We start from the raw sequence: 26,441 nt of genomic DNA, 5'->3' as shown, positions 1-26,441 counted from the left end.
AGCTGTAATGGACTTCTGTCTTATGAGTCTGCATCTACAGTAAACGACTGACTTCCAGCTTTGTAGAGAATCCAATATAGGTCTTCCTTTTACTTCACAGGAATGCTTTATTAAGTAGGGAAAAACATGCAGACTTCTCAAGGACTGCAAATGAAGTGGAGCTGTAAGATATTCATCAGTAGCATTCATATAAAGCCTAGATGCTCAGCAATTTCAGAGGAAATATACCTACCAGCCTGAAATGACGCTTCTCTTAAATTGACTGTATTAGCTCACCCTCCATGATCTCTGTCTCTCCTTCTCCCCCCCCTCTCTCCCATGTGTGTGTGTGTGTGTGTGTGTGTGTGTGTGTGTGTGTGTGTGTGATTTTCCTCTGTAAAGAGGTAATTTCTTCATTACTCATTTCAGAGTCCCCCTAGAGAGGAATGCAGAAGGAGTGGATGAAGTGTCATACAGGTAGGATTTCTCTAATGATACCTCCTTTGAAAAATGATTCCTCCATTCATTTGCTGGTTATAAACAGCTTTCTGTGTGGTTTTGCAGCACAGAACATGGTGACGGTCCCCTGCAGTTCAAAGCAGAGAGCCAGGGCCATAGATAGTCTCTGCTGCACAGAGTTAGCTTCCTTGTAAGTTACATGCTCGACACCAATGAATAATCTGTATTCTACTGCCATCAGTGAGCCAGAAAGCCGACTGTAGCTCATACAAGCTGTAACAAGACAAACATATTAACACAAAACATTGCTCTCATTTTAGTTCTGTTTTTCCTATGTAAAGTCAGTCCCAGAGCTGTTGAAAGGGGAGGGAAGCCCAGACTAGTTAGTGCACTGACACTTTGTAGACAAGGTTGTGGATGTTCCACAAGAGGCAGTTTCTGGTTCTATGCTGCTTGTATGTAGCTCTTTCTGCCATATAACTGAGTTTGGGGCATAGTGGGAAACTAAAGTAATAAAGCGATTCTAGATGGAGAAGCATACTATACAAGTGTAGATACATGCATAATGAATGGACCAGCGGTTGGACATCAGTTTGGGAGCCTGACATCAGGGCAGTTATCACAATAAGTGATCCATTTCACTCTGGCCGGCTCAACTACTGCAAATGGTGCAGAGTGAAAAATTGAGCAAACATTCTGCCTTAATAATTGTGTATTTGGTTTATAAAGTGCATGAATAATTTGTGTCTCACAGCAATACTGGTGGTATAAAAATTAACCCCATCTCATATTTCTTCATGATTGCACCCCAAAATACATGTGTGGTGGATTCACTTCATGTCAAATCCTTTATATAAAAGAAAACTGTATTTGTAGAATTTTATTAAATCAAGCTGTGCTGTAACTCTACATTGGATGAAAGTTGGCATTTATTTGGTAATTACTGTGTGCTAGGCATAGCTGTAAGCACTCCATGAATTTTCTAATTTCAATTCATATAGTGACCCTATTGATGCGGGCTTTTTGAGAGTGACAGGGCTTGTTTTGACTCTTAGTGAGTGTATCTAGGGAGACAGAATTTCAGACAATCAATGGCCACCAAAGTCACCCTGAACCAGTGGCTACTGAGTTTGTCATTTCTTACCCAGGAATATAAGAAAAACACGGATGTGGAGAGACCAGAATGAACATAGATTGATTAAGGGAACTTAAGAGAAGGAATCCTGGGAATAGGAGGGATTACCAGGGAGACTAGTGTCACAGGGTCCTAACAGATGGGCTGTTATGGGTCTTACTGAGAAAATTAGGTGGCAACTCAGGTAATCTTTATTTGGATTGGTCAATTTGGATTTTGAATGCTTCACAAGTTGAACCAGTGAGGGACAACATGTCCTCTGCACGCTCCCTCTGCATGCAGCCCAACTGCAGAGTTCCTCATCCATGTAGGAGAGAGTTATGTGTGTTAGTTGACAAGCTTCTCTATGGGTTTTACCCTCACGGCCTAAAGGAAGTTCAACTCCTGTCTTCACCATTATTCAGGTCCAGTAGCAGTCTCCATTTGATGTGTATAGAAAATGGCTCAGAAAAGCTAAATAACTCACCAAAAGGACTTAGGGATGAAGCTGAGACTTCAGTTGAGGTAGCTTGATACCCAGTAATAAGCTTAGTGTACTCACTGAACCATGTCAGTTACCCTCCTAAAGCAGATTAAGACATCCTCCACACAAGGTGTACAGATCCTGATCTGGTGAATGTGCTTATTTTACCCGTCTTTATCAGAAAATAGGATAAGAAGCAATTTGCATTCATATGAGAAAAATGATAGTATGCATTTGTTATCTTTATTAAGGGCCATTTGGTTTTCTCAAGTCTTGTCATAGTTCAGAGATAACTGAACTGGGGGCATTCTGAAGAAACTAGAATATTGGTCTCCTATATTAGAGAGATCCTGGTATCAGAGTAATTAAGTAATAAATGGCCAGTGTTTGGCGTATTTAGTAAATAAATGTGTCCTAGAGGACAGGAAAGGTGACCAAGTTTCAAGAGCCTGTCACATCAATCAAGTTTGAGTACGCTATGAATGCCCTCCCCCCAAAATGAATGTACATGGCTTTTTTTCTTCTGCTACTGCTAAGAAGGAATTACAACAGCTACTAGGTAGCTTTTGTTTCTAGCATAGTCTACATTTGAAAGTCTTATTCTGTTTCATTTGGTGGCAGGTATGGAAGGACAGCAGCTCTTTGATCAAGGCTCAGCAGATAAAGATCTTTAGTAAGTCCAAGTTTCTGTGCAAGTAGCTCTGACGTGTGTCTCCGGCCACTCAGCAAACCCTGAGGCACTAGAATGAACCAGACACACAGCAGAGTTTGTTTTTTTTTAAAGATTTATTTATTTATTATGTTCACAGAAGAAGGTGCCAGATCTCATTACAGATGGTTGTGAGCCACCATGTGGGTGCTGGGAATTGAACTCATGACTTCTGGAAGAGCGGTCAGTGCTCTTAACCTCTGAGCCATCTCTCCAGCCCCCAGAGTTTTATTATTATTATTATTATTATTATTAGTAGTAGTAGTAGTAGTAGTAGTAGTAGTAGTAGTAGTAGTATTAAAGCCAACACTGGAATCACAGCCTAGTGTATAGTGGATAGCCATCCCAGCATTGGCCTGGAAGTTCCAACCCCCATTGAGGCTTTGGTAATGGTCACGCCCACAAGGCAGGGCGGAGGAAGGAAGTGGAAGACCCAGGATCGAGAGGAGGGCTCACTTGGTTCTGGGACCCTGGACGCTGGAGGTAGACTGAGCAGAGTTCTCCAGAGAACCCTGCCGGATTGTGCCATACCTTTGCCAGACCCTACAACCTATCCCTTCATTTGTAAGTTACCCCACAAAATAAACCTCCCTTTTAACTACCTGGAGTAGCCTTAATAATTTCACCCATACCTAGTGGGTCTGGATCCAGGGACAAGATCTGCAGCTGTAGATAGACACTGCTTTGTTTTCTGTGCCTGGTGTTGTGTTACTGGACTCAGTTAAAACACTGCATGTGACTTTGATCAGTGTTCCCTTTGAACGACCAGGAAGCTTGGGTAGAAGTACACAGTAACATGAAAGTGTTACTGGTAGCTTGTCCGGGAGAAGTGTAAAGGTAACAAAGGTCCAGTGGTTCTTCTTTGCTTGTAATAGTAGACTTGCTGCCTCTGTTTCACTGCACAAATCTTGACTGCCAAGTCTCCTATGGTAGCTCTTGCCATCTGTGATCCAGGCTGAAAATGGACTGTGGTATCCTGTTGTTATACCACTTGGGGCTAACTTTGCTAGACTGTAGTGATGAGGTCAAATCCTCCCAATGGTCAAGAAAGAGAAATGGGTGAAGTTAGAAACAGGAATAACTTTCTTTGATGTGTGTGGTATTAATGTTATTACTGTTGTAGGTATTAATAAAATTTTTAACTATAGACAGCAAGAAGATAACAAAAATATACCTTGTGGAATATAAATATTGAAAACAGAGTTTTGAAATTCAACACAGATCACATATTCCATTGGAATGGATATTTGGTGTATCCTCTGCACAGCTGATTGGCTTAGGTTGTTTTATTAAATACATAATATGAGATTTGGGGACTTTTTAAAAAGTATCTATAAGAATATCTATGTAATGTTCACACTATTTAATGATTCATTGTAGTCAGTATGGTAAATAAATATCTCAATTCTTTGTCAGTTAATCACAATTTATGAATGAAGCTCGTACTAGAGAGGAAAGGATTACCAAGCTAAGGAAGTAAACAAAACTCAAGGCTTTGAACACTCTTCCTCTCCTTTCATTTATACCTAAGAAGAATAAGAACAGTATGGGGTAGATGCAAAGTAATAACTGTTTGACTTTATCACACCATATCATAGTGTTCAATCAAGGCAACTAACAATGATACACTGTGTGATAATTCCTAAGTTGTCAAAAATCAATACAATGGTGGCTTCTGTATATGTAAGGGGATGACCTACATGTAGCAGATGGTATTAAATTGGTTCACTCTCTCAGAAGCACAATTTGGTATTTTGGGACAAGAGCCCTAAAACACACATTTTTCCCTTGACCAATTCATGATAATGTCCACAAATTTATCTCAGGGACATCAGAGAAGAGGCAGAGATTGCAGTGTTTGAAGACTGCCTATTGCATATTTACCTACAGTACTGGAAAGTTACAACCTAACCAAGTGTCTGACAATAAGAGAATAATTGGACAAATGATGCTTGAACAAATGATAGGGTAATACTATCAAATAATCATCAATTACATAACATTTAATGGCAGAAGATAATCCAGAAAGTAAAATGCTGTAAAATTACATATTCTTTTAAATACAAGTGTCAGGGTTTTAATGACTATAACAAAATACCACAGAGAAGAATTTTTATAATAGACAGTAATTTATTTTATCATGGTCCTGGAAGTTGGAGGTCCTTTTTCCTAATAACATTTGTTTTTTATCAATTTGAGAATTTTATATAATCTATTTTGGTCATATTAGCTGCCCACCCCACCTCCTCCCAGATCCATCCCCTTCTTCCTACCTACTCAACTTTGTTTCCTACCCCCACCTTCTACTCTTTCTTACCCATCAAGCCAATTTGTGCTGCCTAAGTTCTCTTGGGTGTGGAGCCAAATCCTGGAGTGCGGCTAATGTACTAGGGGTCACATTCTTAAAGAAAACTGTCCCTTCCTCTCCCAGAAGCTACCAGCTGCCAATAGCTCCTCAGCTATGGGTGAACTTCATGCTAACCTTCCCCTCCATGAAGGGATTTTCTCTGGTTTGACCTTGTGCCAGTCTTATACAACCTGTCAAAACTGTCATGAATTTTATGTACAACTTGCCTGTTGTATATCTTCATTCCACCTCTTCTGCAATGATCCCTGAGACTTGGGAACCAATAGTGTGATAGAGGTATCCCTTTTAGGGCTGAGCATGCTATAGATTTTTATTCTCTGCACGTTTACCCATCATAGGCCTCTGAGTTATTTGTTATCTGCTACTACTGATCTATTGGTGTAGTTATAAGTCAGTCGAGATCAGTTTAATAGTATGTCTATTCAGCATAATAAATATAGTAGGTTCTCCCATAGAATCTATGGTCTATATGTCTACAGGTTCTTTGCTCAGACTAGAGTATTAAACATGTGTTCTAGACACAAGAGTGTAGCAAATAAAAAGCACGTGGCCAGAAATGAGTTATTTCTTTCTTAGAGTTGTTGCCAGTGAGACTGTATAGACAGGTACCTGCCATTGCTCTTGGTTACCTTCTATAACTTGACATCAAAACACTATTGCTAAAGATACCACATACTTGAGTCACAGAATGTGGAGGAATCAGGCTTGTACTGGCCTCGAAGCTTCATACCTACTGTCTAGCTTTCATGAGGCTGCAAGGTGCTAAACATGCTACCAGAAGAGAAAATAATCACCAGTCTTACCCAGCTGTGAGCCCTGAGAGCTACAGTTTGATCAAGGTGCTAATAAGTTTACTTGTCTGACGTCACCTGCTTTGTGCTTCCCAAGAGGACACCTCATTGCTACAATCCTACCTCCAGATAGGAACATTGGATGTTGGAAGGCAGAAGGGCAAACTGGCTAAATGCTATATGAAGTCTTTGCTCTGACCTTCTTAACATTTTAAATTAATTTTTTATTTTAATGTGTAGGTGTGGGGGTTGGCTAAGTGTGGGCTCCTGTGTTATACAGAGCATGTGTGACACAGCGTGAGTGTGAAGGTCAGAGGACAACCTGCTTGAGTAGGTTCTCTCTGGAGTTAGTCTTAAGTCATCAGTCTCTTTTCTGGTGTCACATATAATCACATTTTTCCACTTAAACACAAATAAACATTATAAGCTAGGATCTGCATATGAAAGAGAACACCCCATTTTTTCTTTCTGAGTTACCTCCATGCAATATTTTTGAAACTCATCCATTTTATCCACATTTAATTTCATTTTTCTTTACAATTGAATAAAATCTACTATATAGATGTATATATGTTTCACATTATCATTATCGATGCATCATGTGATGTAGAGCTAAACAAAACCCATTTCCTTGTTATTGTGAATAATGCAGCAATAAACACGAATATGCAGCATCTTTGTGGTAGGGTATAGAGTCCTATAGGTATATGCTAGTGAACAGCATCATACCTAGAACAAAAGCAGTCCTGTAGACCAAGGGAACAGAACAGGAGCCCTCGAAGTAAACCCATATAGCTACGACCACCTACTTTTTGACTAACTTGTCGAAAGTGTACACTGGAATAAAGGATGCATCTTTAACAAATGGTTCTGGCAAAAATTGATGTCCACATGTAGAAAAATGAAAATGGATCCTTATCTCTCACTTTGCAGCAAAACCAATTCCAAGGAGATCTAAGACCTTAATTTAAAACCAGGAATGCTGAAGTTGATAGAAGAAAACATGGGGACACTCTCCAAGACAGGTATAGGCAAGAACTTTTTGAACAGGATTCTAGAAGTTCAGGAAATAACTCCAATAATTAACAAATTAAGATTTAAAAGTATGTGTACAGCAAAGAAAACAATAAATAGGCAGCATAGAAGTTAGGAGGAAATCTATGACTGATGTGTGTCAGACATGGGATGAATATCTAGACTGTTAAAAACAACTACTGAAATCACACACACACACACACACACACACACACACACACACACACACACACACAACTACTCATCACAAAACACAACAAAAATCCTCCTACCCAGCCAAAGAAACCCTAAATTTTCCAGTTACTAAATCAATTATAGACATACACATATGACTTTTAAATATTTATAAAAAAGTGTTTAATATCCTTAAACATAAGAAAATGCAAATACAATGCTTTAGGATTCTACCTCATCTGTAGAATGGGTATCATTAATGAAATAGGTAGCAGATACTAGCAAGGATGTGGTGAAGGGGGAGCCTTTATCCACTTCTGGTGAAAGTACGAACTAATAGAACCTTTACAGTCATTAGTATGGGGCTTTCTCAAAAACTTAAAACCTGAAGCCTCTTTTTAGAAGTTCTTAACCCCACTGATGAAGGATGAACACTTAAGTGCCAGGTCACCCTTTCCAGCTTCCATTATCTTACATTATCACACTGTCAATACCTGACTTGTACAGGGAACACATTTCTATCAAAGCAATGGGCAAACATTTTTCTTCTCCTGGTCCCTCTGCACCCTTCCTTCCCCGTCTCCTCTTTTTTTCCATTCTTTCTGTGTTCCTTGCTTTGAATTGTTGTGCAAGATTTGATTCTGCTTGCTCTTGGTTAAACACAAAACAAATCAAAACAAAAACAGTATTTTAACTACTGTTATATGAACACGCTTTCCTGTGTGAGATGGCAGATTTGATGTCATTGCTTCTTGGACAAGGGTACTCACAAAAGGAGTTTGTCCCTAATTTGGGGAGGCTTTGAGATGCCTTGTGGCTATTCTGAATGATCCACTCACTGTGGAGTCACAACAGAAAAAAAAATGGCTTCCCCCCCCCCTTAGTTCTTTCAATAATTTTACCAAGCATCTGTGCTCTGAAATCCCAGGGGTATATTTTGCACAAGACTGAAAAATGACTGCTGGTAATGCTAACAGCCTGCCACTTTCAGAATGTGTAACAGAGATAATATGCATGACGATTTAATACATCCATGGGTGGATATTATTCTGTGATTGCAAACCAGCTGTTCCTGTCTAAAGCATGCTGGAGAAGCAGGGGCTGCTGCGAGAGGAATTCAGCTTTCATGTAATGAGATGGAAGTTGCTAGGGAGGTTTCTGTCTTCCCTGTGGAGACCTCTACTCAGAACTCCAAATATTTTCCACGGCCCTGTGATTCTTCAACTCTTTCAAGTAACAAAAGGAGCAAAATATGAACTCAAATTTTAAACTCAGATGGAAATCATTTTATTCACTGGAACAAGTTCTCAATCAGTAACCAAATCAGAGGAGGGGTCCATCCCAAAACTTCAGGGTTTAAGCATGTCCAATTTACCTTCTCCTCAAAGATGTTAGCTTAGCCCAAGCTGAACCCCATCAGACTGTAGAGGCCACTTTAAGTTTTGTACTAACCCTCTGTTCTTGTAGACTCTTGGAGACTTCTAAACATATTCTCTGTCTAAACCCAACCAGGGAGTTAGACCTGCTCTAAAGCTATGCACAAAAACCAGTCCTACATTCATAGTGAACTGCTCATGTCCAATAGTTTCTGGTTGACTTTCCAATTTGACTTTCCAACAAGTTTATTGTAACAGATAGAGTCATCCTAACTCTTTTTTTTTATGGAGAAAAATGAGAATCGTGGGGTGGTCTATCGAAAGTTACCCATTTCCCAAATTACCATCCAAGGGAAAACTCAAAGTTCTTTGGATCTTTCCCAGGATTCTGTTGCATCTCTCCCACTTACTCCCCTGCTTTGTGGCTGCTTTGGCTATGATGCTGTCTACCTGGATGGCTTTTTCTTTTTGTTTTTATCTGGCTGCAGGAAAAATGATCACACTGTGCTTTCTAGAAAGCAGGATGCCCCTGACATCTCTGTATTGTATGGATCTCTAAATGTATGGTGTGGGTTTCCCACTGACCAAATGTGGGACTTCGGGTGGCCCTGTGACAGTCACTTGCTCAGGAACTGTGTACCTCCTCCTCTGTAACTGTGGAATCATGATTCCAATTTCATGAGGTTGTTCTGAGAGAAAGCTGAAATAATGAATGGCAGTGTTCTGAACAAACTGCCTGGAACCAAATGGGGTAAAATTTTGGACTAAATTTCCATTGGGTGTAGACTGGTATTGGCTATCCTATGTGATAGTAGGATAGTTACTGATTCCAGACAAATCATCTATAAATATAATAACTCCTTTCAAGGTACCAGAAGAATTAAAATAGCCAGCTTCTAGGGTGCTGGTCATTCTGTGGGAGGGGTCAGGAATATCTGCACATTTGTACATTAAATACAATAAATACTAGAAGGGTTGTACACAAAGGAAGAAAAAGTTCCTCACAGCTGAAAATTGGATATATTTTAGACATGCTGGAGTTTAAATATTTTATTTTCCTATGTGGCAGCCATGTAGAAAGTATTCAGCAGATTGTCTGGCACATTTAAGAATGGCAGGTTAGTTCACCAGCTACAACATTCAGGAGAGCAGGCCTTGCACCTTCTGTGGACAGCACAATAAAACCAACCCCATTGGCCAAGATGTGGGTGAATCAGCCCTGAAGTAATGAGCATGGGAGAACTATGCCCATTATTCATCTGTCATGTGGCAGCATGTGCAGGAGAGAGAGGCTCCATGCCTAGCCCATCAACACCTGAGGCAGAAGGGAGAGCTGGCCCTGAGGTCACAAGAGTGGGAGAGCTATCCCCACCTCTCATCAGCTGCAGCTCTGAGGAGAGTGGCCCCTATGCCACATCTGGGCAACACAGTAGAACTGGAACTGAAGGTTTAGATGTGGGAGATCCTACCCTGAGGACACGAAAGCAGGAGGCCCTGCCTCTTGCTCATCTCTGCAAGGGGTGAACTCACCAGGTCAATACAGGAGAACTCACCCTGGTGGTGAGGACAAGGGAGAGCTGGTAGGCTCACCAACTCTGTTACTACCCAGGCCCAGAACCAAGGATATGTGTTGGCCTACCTCATTTGTGATCTGCTGGAGCACATGAAGGAATGGGTCCTGCAGACCCAAAGTTGCAGGATTTCCACAACACAGGGCAACAGCAGGATAACCAAGACATTTCACTGAGGGCCCAGCATTGATAGTATAGGAGAAACCAGAGGCTTCAAACCAGACCAATGACTCTTTGCAATGAACACTTGCAAGTAAAGATACATGGATAAAAGGTTTTACTGCAAGACTCACTGTGTCACACTACATGAGAAGATTGATTTTTTCCCTCTTTCTTTTTCTTAAGTTTTATTTTATTTTATTTTATGGGGAAGGTTGCAAAGGCAGAGGGTGGATATGAAGGGATGAGGAAAAGAATGGAATGGAGATGCATGATGTAAAAGACAAAAAGAATAAGTAAAAGGAAGGAAAAAAAGAATGGCAGGTTGAAGTACAGGATATTGGACCAGTTTCCATAGAACCCACTGAACAGCAAAGGAGGCATGAGAGATATTCATTTAGGAAGTTCACGGAAGTGGGGTTGTGAGTTGTGAGTCTGTGAATACAGAGATTCTAAAGGTCAATTTAGTCATACACAGTCATAAGTGACACTCTATGGACTTAGCTTCATGTGACCCAGGGGAATCCAGCAGAATGTCAAGCAGATCGGGAAGGATATGATATGGCTGGGTGTGAACTCTAAGACCATCTTATACCTAAATCTTAACACATGATAAAAATGAAATAACTTCCTGTGATGATCAATTTCACTTTATGCGTCAAATTGGCTGAGTTACAAAGCCCAGGTTGAATCTTTCTGGATGTGTCTGTGAGGATGTTTCCAGGTGCAATTACTATATGAAATTTTAGCTACTGGACACAGTGAAGCAAAGTCTTCTTCCTACTGTGACTGGGCATCATCTAATCCACTGAGGACCTGAATGGAACAAATAAGAAAGGGAGACGTATCCTTTTCCCTTCTTTCTCCTTGATAAGGTAAGGCCTCTGATAAGATGAAAAGGTGGATTATTGAAGCTACTTTTGGAAGACAACTACTAGTTTTAAATATTTTACATTGGATTGGATTTTTGTATATTATATGTAAATTATGTATATTGATACCAATTTGAGATTGATATTGTTAGAAAATACTGTACATATATTTCTAATCTTGTTCAAGGTACTGCACATATTCAGTTAATTTAACAATGTAATGCATTTTGCTAATCCTTGAAAGTTATTATTACTAACTAATTGGGATATAAAGAAATGAAAGTTAATAGTTATTGCAATTGAACTTGTAGTCATATTAGGTATGTTTTCAAGATCAAGCAGAAATATATTTTAGATAGACAGCTCATTTTCAAACACTTCAGATATCTGCAGAATATGGCATTTAATATGTTTTAAAAACAGATTTTTTTTCTTACTCCTGGCAGTACCAGTCTACATCATAGAAGATGATGGGTGCTGAAGAAACTCCATATAGAGTTTACTCTCATTGAGGTAAAAGTTAGCCACTGGGCAAGAAAATGCCCTTGCATTGACTGCTGACAGTATGCTGTCCAAAATGGACAGGCAGGACACAAAACAAAGGGCTACCAATCATTGCCAAGACAAGGTGGGGGACCTCTTTAGAAAATCCTGCTTCACAGATGAGTCTATCAGATATGCTAAGCCTGTAGGCTGAAGAGGATGCCCCAACATTGCAGAGAAACCTCAGGTGGCTGTCCAGGCAGCTGGCTGTTTCTGTCATTTCTCACATTTTTTGGAAATCTCTTGTTTGCACTTCCTGTTTTACTAGGAATAATATTATTTCCTTCTCAGGTCTCTGAGGGAGTTGAAGAGTAGATAGTTATAGTTTTTCTTCTTAAGAAATTCAGAAAAGAAACACACTAAAGAGTTGTAAAGTATATAAGTTTGAAAGACATAAAAAGATAGTTTGGGTAATATAAATAGGATAGAAGGCAAATTAGATACAATCCTTTCTATTCACAAAAATAGGATAGATAATGCAATATTTTCTCTGAATTTGTCAAATGCAAATGGACTAGACATTGTTGATGTATTTATTGCTTGTATATATTGTATATAGTTATTGTACTTATTTCATATAGTTTTTCTTATATTAGTTATAACTTGTTAATTTTGGAACCGTGAAGAGAAATACATAGATGTTAATATCTTCCCTAGAACTGACAAGCCAATATTCTCGGCTGAAATGTATAACTTTCTAAGTTCATAATTTAGGAATCTAAAAAAAAAATCCTGTAAGAGAAAATCTGATAAATTCCATTACTAATAAGTCATGTAAGTTGATTAAACTTGGATTCAGGCACAGATCAAAAGGCTTGACAGTTAAAGACAAGTAATCACAAGCTGTCACAGACACTAGCCAAGAGTAAAGGTGGTAGATTGAAGATGCATAGATGGTGAAAGTTAGGTTTGGATTTCAACAAGGATCCATTAGACAGTGATTGTGATTGCATGGTGGTAAGGGTGGCAAGGATAAGAAATCACAGAAAACAGAAAATAAGGTTGCAAGTATGACTTTTACTTGTATCTTCACATTGGTGAAACTTACTGATGGAAAATTAGGACTATGTTTCCAAAAAGGGATGTGCAACTTACAAGTCTCATTTGTGAACAACATGATTGATTACATGTCTTAGAAAGAGTAGGGAATGAAATGAGTGGTTATTGCATCACAGAAAGGAACAGTGAGTTTTAGAGAGTTGTTTCAAACGTGTATCCTCAGTGGTTTCTGTTTCATTTACAATAGAAGTTTGTAAATCACAGGCGTGAGGTGAGTCTAGAACAGAGACATATTTCTGTGGATAATTGGAATCAATAAAAGTGTGTCTACTTTGGGAACTGGATGGATGACTGATTCTTTCTTGCTATAGGTAAGAATGTCATGAAAATTTGAGAGCAAACCTGAAGCACAAAAACAACTTCTTGTACACGAAACTGTGTAGCACATTCTGTGTGGTAAGTAGTGTGTGATAACACGACAGGACTCTGCCAACTTGTCGCATTACAAATCAATGCAGTGACATAACAAGCAAGGCCAAAAAAAGACAGACAGACGGAGATAGAAGTGACAAGAAAACCTTGTGCTTCCAGATCTGCAAACTTTCACTTTATTTTACCTATTCACATAAGGCAATAGCAGCTTGCAACACTATTAGTGGTTCGTTAAAAAGTTGCTCTTTAGAAGTGGCTCGGTGCTGCTTCACAAGGATGAGAACCTGAGTTTGGATTCCTAGCACACACACAGACAGTATGCTTATGCTAGGGAGGCAGCAAGGAGGACCTTGAGACTACCCAAACCAGTGAGCCCGTTTCAGGTTCAGTGAGAGATTCTGCCTTCCAAAATAAGGTGGGGAGTGATAGTATGAATCGTCTGGTGTCAACTTTGGACCTCCACACATGCTTTTGTGATGGTGCTCACCTTCCACTATAGATATTCACATGTATACAACACACACACACACACACACACACACACACACACACACACACACACACACTTTTTTTTTTCTAAAGCCCCTTCTCCTGCCTATACTTCCCATTGAAATAATGAGAATAAGTGGGAATAGATTTGAAAGGATAGTTGGTTGGCTGTTCCTATGAGTTGGGTCTCATTTATTATGATGGAAGGAAGTACCTGTTTAAACTGTGGAAACTGAGGCCCATGTACTGGAAGAACCAGAAATCTTTGGGTTTATAGTCAGTGGTTGTTTTGTCAGGCCAAATGTGATGGTAAGCAATGCATTTTAGCTAGAGAAAAAGAAACAGGTTAGAGGCTAGGGGATTGCTATGAAGCAGCAGTGCAGAGCAATGGCTACTCTTCCAAAGGACTTGTGTTCTATCTTAGGTTCTATTCTTAGTACCCACATGGCAGCTCACAACCATCTGTAACTCCAGTCCCAGGTGATCCATTGCCCTCTTCTGGTCTCCATGCCTACTGCATGAATGTGGTACTCAGACATACATGTAAGAAATATACTAATACACATAATAAATAAGTAAAATCTCAAAAGAGAGAAGTACTTCAGTTGAATCTTTAAAGGAACATACTTTAAATATGTTAAATATTGAAAATAAATAAGCGTTTGATTGAATTATGAATTGATAAGAACTTAATTATGATTTTTTGTATTATGTGATTACAATTGTCTCTACCCTCTATAGGTTACATGCTTTAGTGCAAATAATCTAAGAAATGGGGGAATATGTTTATTTTTATTAGGAGAAAAATGTCACTGAAATAATTCTACAAAGATATAATACTAATTTTGGAAAAAAATTAATGTCTATGTAAAAACGTTTTGATTGGATGTGTTGGCAAGACATATTTTATCTGTTCTTTTGAGTTATATTTCTTTGATGACTAGATGGCTTATTTAGCCTCTCATTTGATGACATTGTTATTAACAATGAAAACCAGTACTGTTCCCTTTCTTATTTACAAAGACTTTCTTGGTCTTTTAACATCCCACCCCTTCTTTAACCTAAATCTATCCCAAAGTTCTTCTTCTTGTCCAATGTAAAATAGATTTGTGAAAGAGAATTTTCTCTACCATTCCAGTCCTATTTACAGTAGCAAATTATTTTTGAATTTCCCAGTTTGTGTTGCCAAAGTATTCAATATTTAATGTGTCAGGCTTGAACACTAATTTCTAAGAGACCGAACCAAACAGTCAGCACACCAACAAAAGGTGAGAGCTATTAAATACTCCAAGATTCTCACTATTTATCATTGGTGTTTGCTAATGGTGCTTTATCAGGGGAAAGCTGCATCACTCTGAGCTCGTTCTATTTTCAATACAGCTTGCTGCTTTAGTTAGTAATATAAATCATGTCTGGATACTAAAGACTTCATATCTGCTAACCCCTAAGCCCCTTTCCCAATCCTCCTTTACTTTGTGTTTCCTTTTCAGGATATCATGAGACAACAATTAAATATGTATTATATCTCTTAAAAGAAACATTACATCAGCTATAAAGATTCCTGGAAGACAGGTGAGCTTCTGGTTTTGGCATTTTATCTTTTTTCTTCCTTTCTTTTGTATTTGCTTTAGCATTATTTTGCATCAGAATCATCACTTAATAAAAACCACTATTTTCTTTTTATAATTCTGGCAATAATATTGATCATTCTCTTAGTCTGGATAATTAAAAAGTATGATCATGAAGGTCTGTTGCAAAAAAATTTCCTTCCTTGGGAAGACATAAACCACATCTATTCCTCCTTCCAATGTCCAAACAACAATCTGAGGTGTTGTTCCCCCAAATTTCCCTGGAAGAACCAATGAGCTCATTGGGCTTGATTATAGAACACTGAGTGAGTGGTTATAGACAGAAGCATGAGTGACCTTATAGCTGTCAGATAGAAATGTCTTTACCAAGCATGGATGATGACTCATTCCTCTATGGCTGTGTAGGTTGTAAATGTCTCCCTTCATTTTTCCCCATTACATCCTCCAATCCTTCCCACATACAATTAGGAGAGAATTACATTTTACTTGTCAGAAGTGGTAGCTGGATACTCAGATGAGTGTCCTATGACCTCTTCTTCTAAAGGGGAAGGTAAATAGACAACAGGTCCAGCTGTGATGATATTTTGAAAGCATCCCAGTAGAATTCTTGAAGATGGAGGCAGTTTGGCTCAGAGTATAATTCTGTACTTCAAGGACAGGGCATGACTTTTTTTTTTTTTAAGGTTTATTTAGTGTGTATTATGTATACAGTGTTCTGCCTGTGTGCCACCATGTGTTTGCTGGGAATTGAACTCAGGACCTCTGGAAGAGCAGTCAGTGCTCTTAATGGCTGAGCCATCTCTCCAGCCCCCCCTTTTTTTCTGGAGCTTAGGACCAAACCCAGGGCCTTGCACTTGCTAGGCAAGCACTCTACCACTGAGCTACATCCCCACCCCCAGGGCATGAGCTGGTCCTTTTCTTCCATAAACTGAAATCAGGCTATCAAGTTTGGTGTTAAGCACCTTTAGGTAACCATCTTACTGGCCCAAGTTATTTTATATATATAAAATTTGCTGTGGATATCACTCTGTATAAATAAAATTCTGATTGACCAGTGGCCAAACAGGAAGTATAGGCGCAACAAGAGACAAGAGAATTCTGGGAGGTGGAAGGCTGGGGCAAAAGAGACACTGCCAGCCACTGCCATGACAATGAAGATGTAAAGGTACAGGTAAGCCACAAACCAAGTGGCAAAGTATAGATTAATAAAAATGGGTTAATTTAAGATAGAAGAACTAGATAACAAGAAGCCTGCCATAGCCACACAGTTTATAAACAATATAAGTTTCTGTGTTTTTACTTGATTGGGTCTGAGCATCTATGGGCCTGGCCGGTGACAGAGATTTGTCCTGACTGTGGACAAGGCAGGAAAACTCTAACTACAAATGGTGCCCAGTGTGTTGGCAAGAATTTCCACCTAAAACCTGAGAAAAAAGATTCTAAAATGGAGCTAAAAACAGCTTCCTAGTTGTCTCTCTCAAGTTAGCGGCAGCCTGCCTGTTTGAGCTACTGTGGCAGGTTCCTGGCATGTGCGTCTGACCTGCAGTGTGGCGGGAATGAGGAATCTACAAGCAGCACTTTACTCTGCTGCATGGTGGATTTAGCCTTTGTGAGTTAAAAAAAAAAAAAAAAAAAAAAGGTTTCTGGGCTATGATAGCACTGCTTTGATAGAACTGCTTCTGATAGCTGATGGTACACATGGCTCCAGACCCAGAGCTGGCAGTAAACTGTACCACCACCATGTTGGGAAGCTGGGGTGGGCAGAGCCAGCAGCCACAGAGACATTTCAGTCTTACAGAGATGGATATTACACAGAGAATCTGGTTTGTGTTGTCTTTGGGATTTTTAACCGCAGAAAAAGATTTGATTGTAAAAGCTGTTGAGTTGAACAAATATGTAAATTTTAAAGGTACCTTGACTTAAAAATTTGGATATAAGGATATGTTGCTTTGGAAAAGAGTCTCTGCTTTTGTTTCCACAGAAAGCCAGAGGCTGTGGATTTGTTCCAGATTAAGATACATCAGGTTTGATCAGCCAGGACCACCTGAAAGGTCTCCGATGACACCATGGCCCAGATGATCCAACATCCAGAATGATTTCAAGGCAACTGACTCAGAGGTTCAACCTCATGGACTACTCCATAATCCTAAAATTTTCTTTGTGTCTTCATAAGATACAGCACCCCCCTCCAGCAGGAAGTAGTAAGAAAAACTAAGCCCAATTTCCCAAAATTATCAAGCTGGCTTTAGAGATGGAATTGGCTCACTCCTTCTCTAAACCCAGACATATTGCTAGAAAAAAAAAAAGGTTAAGAGATTCTTGAGTCCCAAATCAGAAGAGCCCTCTGATGTGGGACAGAGAAAAACCAATATTTTTATTTAAATCAGGTTGATTATAAATGTGATCTCTTTCTAAAGCAAAAAAAAAAGTACATAAAAGTACATATGATATAGATATAATAGGATGAAAGTGTAGATTAATGAACTTACTTTTAAAGAACAACAACTTGTTTAAAATGTCTTACATTGGTACAGATCTTAGTCTATTGATACAAACTTAAAGTTAATTTTGTTATTCTATATATATATTTCTACTCTCATTTTAGGTATTTTATGTTTATGCAACTCATTTAGATTGTAATGGATAATTAAGAAATACAGATCAATTAGTCTTCTATGATAATTAAATTTATAGTCATGTTAAGTTTTCTAGTTATACATAGATATATTTCAGATAGAGAAATAATCTTCAAACACTTCAAAGGTCTACAGAATATGGCATTTAAAATATTTTTAAAATTTGGACTTTCTGGACAGTGAGACATATCTGCTCCTGGCAGCACCAATTTACTTCAGAGAGGAGGATGGGCATTGAAGACACTTCATATGGAATTTATCTTCACCTTGGCAAAAATAGCCATTTGGGTAAGAAACTGTTCTTGCCTGGACTGCTTGATCAACTGGACATGCCGGACCCATAGAAAGGTGACCACTGAACTTTGCTTGACAAAATGGTCCTTCAGGTTCCTGCTTTGCAGAGGAAACTGCCAGACATTCTACAGGACACTGAAAAAAGTGACCAAGAGACTCTAGCCCTGTGGGCTGAAGACAAATGCCCCAACTTTACAAAGGAACCTTAGGTGATTTTCCAGGCTGCCAGCTGTCTCTGTCTACTCTACAAGACTCCTGAAAGTTGCTTGCATCCTTCTCCTGGTTCTCAGGTAATATTATATCCTTCTGAGGTCTTTGATGTGGTTGAAGACTAGATAGTTACAATTTTCTCAGTTATGATAAAAGGTAAGTTAGATATAAAACCTTGGACTCACAAATATAAGATAGATAGGATATCTTCTTTAATATTGTAACTGTAATGCTTGCTTGATAATTGTTTTGTTATCTGTAATTTTACTATGTGAAAGTTAACCTTCCTTTTTTAACAAAAAAGAAAAGAGGAAGTGCTGTGGATATCACTCTGTATAAATAAAATTCTGATTGGACAGTGGCCAGGCAGGAAGTATAGGCAGGACAAGAGAGAAGAGAATTCTGGGAGGTGGAAGGCTGGGGAAAAGAGACACCGCCAGCCACTGCCATGACAATGAAGATGTAAAGGTACAGGTAAGCCACAAACCAAGTGGCAAAGTATAGATTAATAAAAATGGGTTAATTTAAGATAGAAGAACTAGATAACAAGAAGCCTGCCACGCCATACAGTTTATAAACAATATAAGTTTCTGTGTGTTTACTTGGTTGGGTCTGAGCATCTATGGGCCTGGCTGGTGAGAGAGATTTGTCCTGACTGTGGGCCAGGCAGGCTACATATATATATATTTTTTTGAGACAGGGTTTCTCTGTGTAACTTTGGGCCTTTCCTGGAACTCATTTTGTAGCCCAGGCTGGCCTCAAACTCACAGAGATCCACCTGCCTCTGCCTCCCAAGTGCTGGGACTAAAAGCATGTGCCACCATTGTCCAGCTAAGTTATTCTACATTTAACAGCCCCTTTCACAGAGTACTTAACTCCTAAATATTTAATATTATTCACAGAGCTCTTCCACTGTCATTTTCCTACAGATACCTTCTGGTATCCTCTAGGGCTGTTTGATATCTCTCTCTATAGAACCTTGCTTTGTGTCTGTATCTGAAATCATTTTTCCTTTTGTGTCTTGCTTCCTCTCAGTAGTAAGGGGATATCTGTTGGGGAGAGACCTTGCCCACTCTGTTAGTTACCTTGTGTCTGATGCACTGACCAGGACTCACTACTCAATAGTCACTCAGTGGATGAGCATTACAGCAAACTCAACAGATGTCTGGAACTGGAGTTGAAATATGGTTTTCCTTGCAACTTACTCTTTGTATAATCTTAAGCATATGGTTTCATCCCATTCTCATTTTGTCCTTTGTAAATTCGAGCCAAGCATTATGATTTAAATTTTTTCTATCTTTTAAGATAGAAAAGTATGGTAATTTTTGCTTTTGAAAATTCTATTTAATTAATATGATTGAAATGCATTCCTTGATTAGTAGAATGTTTATAATCCTACCTTAGCCGATTCATTGTTTTGCTTTGCTCTTTAGATATGATTATCCTGATTTAAATGTTCTTCTAGTGACTAAGTCCTTCTGTTAAGACTTTGAGTTGACATCATGTTTTGGAGGACAAAGTCACCTTTTGAAAGAATGACTGTCTCTGGATGGCTGTGTGCTGTCAGGACTTAATTAAATTTGGTAGTGGGCTGCTGAAGATATATTTGAGAGAAGCTGTGGAAGCCCTAGTCTAATTCCAACTCCCTTTTCTTCTTCCATTAAAATTCTATGTTCAGATATAATGTCCTAAAACTTATACCACAAATAGTATATTTACACTAGTTTTTAATCCAACTGTATCTGTGTTTGTATATTCTTAAGATAAAAATGACTTCAAAAATGATTCATTTATTCATGTGTGTGTGTGTGTGTGTGTGTGTGTGTGTGTGTGTGTGTGTGCATGAGTGAATGGTCTCCTGGAATTGGAGTTACAAACAGTTATGAGCTGCCAGATAGAAGTGCTGAAACCCAAACCCAGGTTTTTTGCAAGATCAATTGCTTTTAGTGGCTGAACATTCTCTCCAAGTCACAAGTGATTTTAATATCACAGTTTAGAACAAGATAAAACATCTAAATTTTCTTATTCACTGCCCATCCAATATCATACATATACCAATTTTTCTTTATTTTCTGTTTTCTGATTCTTACCAATAGATTTTAAGTTCCAAGCCAAAGACTCAAGCGAGGTCCATTCCAGAGATCATTCCTTTTATGTGTTGTTCTCTCTGCTAAATTATTGGCACCCTGTCTGTGTGCCTGCTTTTGTGTCTGTTACACTGAAAAATAAAGTAATTATTTATAATTGAATAAAGGAATATTCCAGAATTTTTTCTCTACTTAATATAGCCATTTAAAGGAACATCAGTAACTATTTCAGATCTTTACTTTGCTATTTGTCAGCACACACATTCTGTACTCTATAGATTTTAGAATAAAACTTAAGGAAATAATCTATATGGTGGTATTTAAATTAGCTCAAATGAAAGAAAAATATCTACTTTATGTGGAGAAGGATATGTATTTGTAAAAATCACAGTGCTTCTAAAGGGATTTAGTTTAATGATTTTACATAAACTTTCAAATATTTATTAACAAGAAACTGTATTCTTAATACAATGAACAAGAGGTTCATTGTACCTCTGTTCTTCTTTGTGTCTTGCTTATGAAGCATGAAAAAAAAGATTTGGTTTGGTTTTTCCATGAGTTAGAATTTCCATCAATTTGATTTTTAATGATAATTTGAGCTTTCAGAGGCTAACCATCCTTTCCTCTCTTCATATGTTCTAAATTTAACTCAAGAGGAAGTACATGTTAAGCAGAATTTCTTGATTTCCAGCAAATCAAATTAACAGTTGTTTAACTTTTCAAGCAGGATGAGAAAAGTCTGTGAGTGCCTTCCCATCAAGAACAAGGACCTAGTAAGCAGCAAAACGAACATTAAAGTGCAAATTTACAGGATTTAATAAAAATCCTGAATGACCTTTGCTCTCTACATAAAAGGGTCACTGATCCAAAACTGGCTATTGATACCAAGAAAAATGAACACACAGCCCCAGAAGAGTGAATTTTTAAGTCAGTTAAACTGAAACCACCTCGTAATCTCCATTATTTGAGTTAAAAATAAATAAGTAAATCCAAAGTTTTAGAAATCCCAGATAACAGAAAGCTAGTCTGGGAGTTGAATGAGCTAAAAGCAATGACTTCTCCTTTTGAAATGTATGCATTCATTTCTTCATTCATTCACTCACCAGACCTGTCATCTTTTAGACTACCTGGAAGTAATTATAGCAGTATGACTAATGTCCTAATAAAAATGTGGGCAGTGACAGGGAAGGATCTGGTTAATTTTGCCTGCAGAATTTAGAGACAGCTTTTGCCAGAGTGACATTTGAGCCACACTAGAAAGAATAAAGAGGATCTTTCAGCAGGATAATGTGGAAAGAACATATTGAGTAAAAAGGAAATGGTCTCTGTTCTTTCAGAGCAATTGGTATAAGAAGAACAAGTAAATCCCTCCAGTGTTGTTAGCTCTTGAGAAAGCCATGTCACTCTCCTGCACTATCAATCTTAAATTTTTTAATAACCAAAGTACTGCTTTTCATGCCTAATGCAACTGAATCTCCAATGACCAAAGTTAGGTGACTAAGAGCAGAGTATGAGGGAGACATATTTTCAAAGGGAGTCATTTGTTTGAATCACTAGGGTGAAGAAATGTGTTCATTGACTGGCCTATTAAATAGCCAGAATGTTTTGAAAGCACTTCCAGAATGGTGGTTCATGTCGGTTGGTCCCCTGAAATTGCTACCAAGTTCCCATCACTGGAGTAAGAATGTCTAGATTAATATCTTTGACTTTGTTCTACCTCCTGGGTATTTTGGCCTTGACTTCATGAGAACTCCATGGTTGCTTGGTAGGAATATTTGAACAGTTAAGACAGCTTGTATAATCTTTTGAAATAGATATTTGTCTGTGCCTTCATCCTGCATGACTTCTTGACTCCCTTCTCGACTGCTTTTTTTTTTTTTCCATCACCTTCTTCTCATGGCCTCAGAGAGTTCAAACTCCATTTCATGATCTGTGGTTGTTGTGATTAAGTCTTATTAACTCAATATTATAGGTATTATAAAATTAAAAATTAAAATCCACTACAATTGCTTAACAGTTTAGGTAAATAAACAATTACACATTGTGTAATATTTTAAGGAAATGCAGTTACTTGAGTTTTAGGTTATTAAAATATTTTATTATGTGACAGTATTTAGTAATGTTTTCTGTTTTAATAATATTTTTTATCTTCTAATAGTATCAGATTTGATTTAATGTTTCTGAATTGCCATTAAGTCATAAACAATAATAAAACTTAATGAAATAGAATTTTAATCTTTACACATACTTTACTCATACATATTTACACATAATTTTTAGGAAAAACAACACTACAACCTGTTATTCTGTTATTGATATTTGCCATCTAATAGTAAATATTTTTACTGTTCTAAACACATAATTTTGAAGACATAAGCTAACTCACATACTATTTATTTAGATAGAGATTAAAAGTATAAACAAAAATTATTGAGGACTATGTTTATAAATTTAAAATCTTGTTTAAGCTATCCCATTTTGGGGTCCATATTTTAAATAATAGCATGAAATTCTGATTAATTTGTAATATAAGATTAAATTATGTAGCATTATTTAGTTGGAAAAATTGTAGCCTCTAAGTATAATTTGCACTCATGGGCCTATATTTCCATGGAATCATCAGGGGTTTGTATATATTGAATAGTTAGCATTTACTTTATCAAGGCTTATTGTAATAATTTTACATATATTGGTATATTTAATAAATCAGACTAATCCTACAATGTAAGTACTTTTGATTTTCTCTGTTCTGTAGATAAGGACACTGATGCTATGGAAGTTTAATATCTAGAGAGTAGCTTTTAGCCTCAGCCTTCTGCAGAATTTATTCACTAAGCTTAGGTAATTTCTCTTCGCATTCTAAAAAATAGTTAAAAGGTTTATTTATTTTTATTTTATGTGAGCGTTTGCTTAAATGTATGAATATGCATCACATGTATCCAGGTTCCTGCAGAAGCCAAAATAGGGTGTAAGGAGCTTCTCAAACTTGGGTTACAGATGGATGTGAGCTGCCATCTGGGTCCTGGAAACCAAACCTGGATCCTCTTTAAGAGTAAATACTCTGAACCACCAAGTTATTTCTCCAGCCCTGCTTCTATTATTTTAAATAAAATATCATGTCGGAGTATTCCTTGATTAAATTATTATGTATTTGAGGACATTCTAATGAGTGGCAAATAATTATTTATAGACCTATAAGGACTAGAAAAAAGCGTCCCTTTCTAGTAACAAGTGTTCTACCTTGATTTCTTTGTTTGATGTCAGTTAGCTTCACTTGTTAACTTGATACACATGGGAAGAAGGAACCTCAGTTGCTTCCATTGGGTTTGCCTGTGGACCATCTGTGTGAGTATTTTCTTAATTGTTAATTATTGTAGGAGAACCCAGACTACTGTGGGCAATGCCATCCATGCCCAGTTAGTCCTGGGTTCTGTGAAGAAGCAGGTCAGAGGAAGAAAGCAGTAAGAAGAGTTCTGCTATGTGTCTGTTTTGGTTCCTGCCTTGGCTTCTCTCAATAACAGATCACAACTTTTAAGTATTATAAACCATTTTCTTCCTTGAGTTGCTTTTGGTCATGGTGTTTATCACAGCACCAGACAGGAAACTAGACCTCATACAAAATAGAAACAATGATAATACTCTCACAATGTGATATACTCTTTCTAGATTCAATGGTATAGCTTGAGGCTAATGTTTATAAGCTTCAAAGAATCTCTTGTGAAGTATAAATTGCCATTAAACATCTGGTTTGCTTCTGCCTTATTCTGCCCTTAAAATGTAGTCTTCATTGTTACTGCTATTGTTGATAATGGAAGTTAGTGAATTCCTGTGTCCAAGTTAATATAGATTCATTCTGAAAACTTAAGAGGTACCTAGGAGTTGAATATTTGAAATATTTAAAATCAGATTTTAAAAATTCCAACTAAACACTACCTAATATTTTGGCTTTTTTGCCTTGCCACAAACAATCAATTTGATTTCCTCTTTTTATGTCTAGGCTTCTTATTGTCATGTAATTGATATATTTAAAACTTTGGAAGGTTTGCCACTCATAGTTTTGGCATGAGGGGTCATGGTTAGAAGCTCAAAGAATCTCATTCATCCTTTTATTTAACCATGCTTTTGTTTGACCCCATTAGTAGGCATTGTGACACAGAGAAGAATAAACTAAGTTAATACTTTTAAGTGATTTCACATAGACCTTCCACGAGTTTCTAAGATGTGACAGGGTGAGTATGATGATACATGTGTTACTAAAAGAAAGAGAAGCATCTTTAAGCCATGCTCTCCAGAGGTGAGACAATTCAGAGAAGAGTATAAGAGCTAGCCTAACACTAGTTGTACAGAAGGATGTCCCATTAAAGGCTCAGCATGTGCAAGGGATCAGAAATTGATACTGTGATACTATATTTGAATGACTAAAGTATTCAATAAACTTGGTAACAGGGACTTATTAGAAGTAGAAGGGTAACGCAAGATTAAAGATATACCATGAACTGTCTTAGGTACTTACCTACACTGTTTGAACTTGTTCTACTGGGGTGTCAATGAAGGATGTATAACAGTAAAAAAAAAAAATTATTTACTGTGGTGGCAAGAGTGGAGAGATCTTCTGTAATGATCCAGATGAATTTGGATGAGGCCTTCTAGGAAAGTAAGGAAGAACTTATATGAAAGATTGAGTTGTTTTGATTTGGTGACCTTTTCGTTGAGAGTGAATAATTAAAAGGATGTGTGCTTAACTGGTTATGAGATTTAAGACAGGTAATTCAGAAGAATTGTGAGATCATTAGCTAGGATGGGTCAGAGGAGGGAAACAGGTGTGTTCTGGAAAGTGTAAATATTACTGTCTAAAATTCAGGACAGTAAAATAAAAAATAATTTGGGATAGTAGTTTGCAATCTAAACATCTTAGGTCAGTCTTCAGCTATACAATGATTAGATGCTTCCCACCAAATATCATTGAATTCCAAGTGGGAATCCCCATGGGTCAAGTAATGATTCAGATTTTGCTAGTATCAGTTATATTTGGAGCTGAGGATAGTAATTGCATAATTACTAGTAACTACGGCATCTTTTCCAGTGCTCTAAAATGACATCTATGGTCTTTGCAGAGATTTGTTTCATTGGCTAGCCTAGACAGAGCTCCAGGTAAGAGAGCTTTGAGTGTTTGTCTTAGCTGATCTTGTGAACAGCATCAGAAGAGTTTCAGTGTAACCTAAGATATGTAGGGTAAATGTAAGCAAGACATACGGTCCGATGCTCACAGTTATAATTTATAAAAAGTTTCTAGGGTTTTGGAAACTCCACATGTTTAGAAAACTGTTTTTTCTAAACATTCTTCTTGTTGTTTTCTTGTGGGTTAAATGAGTTGATGAACATACATAGAGCACCCAGAAGAGTGTTTGGCCACTGCAAAGATGGTGTGAATACTTGTAAACTTTGATCATATGAGCAAATTATCTTGTGTAAAAACAGAAATATCTCATTGAAAGTGAGAATTGTATTATTAATTTTTAGGTTTTTTTTTTCTTCAGAGATAGAACAGAATGAAGAATAAATTTATAGGCATGTTTTTAAAAAACTTTCATGGAGTTCATTCTTTGACAGCTTCATGATTGTAGCGATGTGCATTCTGACAATTAAAAGTCCCTTGATCACTCTACCCTCTTACTAGCTCCCCCAATCCTGCCTAACAATTCCCCTCTATTCATGACTTGTTCGTGTTGGTCTTGCATTTTTTTTTTTTTTTTTTTTGTGACCCACTGAGTTTAACCAGGATCATCCGTGGGACCATGGGTTTGGAGTACTCACTGGAGCCTGGAAGGATCCTCTGTGAGCACACAACTGAAAGTAATGACTGGTAGCACCCCAATAAATTTGTCCCTGATCCATACTTGACCCTTTAAAAGCCTGGTCTTGTGTATGTCTCCTGCAGGCAGCCATGGCTGCTATGGGGCCATCATTTCATGCTCAGAAGTCAGTGCTTTCCCATCTTCTTCTGTGTTTTCTATCTAAACATTTCCCCCATTATTCTACAATGTTCCTTGAACCCTCAAGAGAGTAGTACA

The sequence above is a fragment of the Onychomys torridus genome, chromosome 23, assembly GCF_903995425.1.
Source record: "Onychomys torridus chromosome 23, mOncTor1.1, whole genome shotgun sequence".
In the NCBI taxonomy this organism is placed as follows: domain Eukaryota; kingdom Metazoa; phylum Chordata; class Mammalia; order Rodentia; family Cricetidae; genus Onychomys; species Onychomys torridus.
This window is presented reverse-complemented; position numbering follows the sequence as displayed.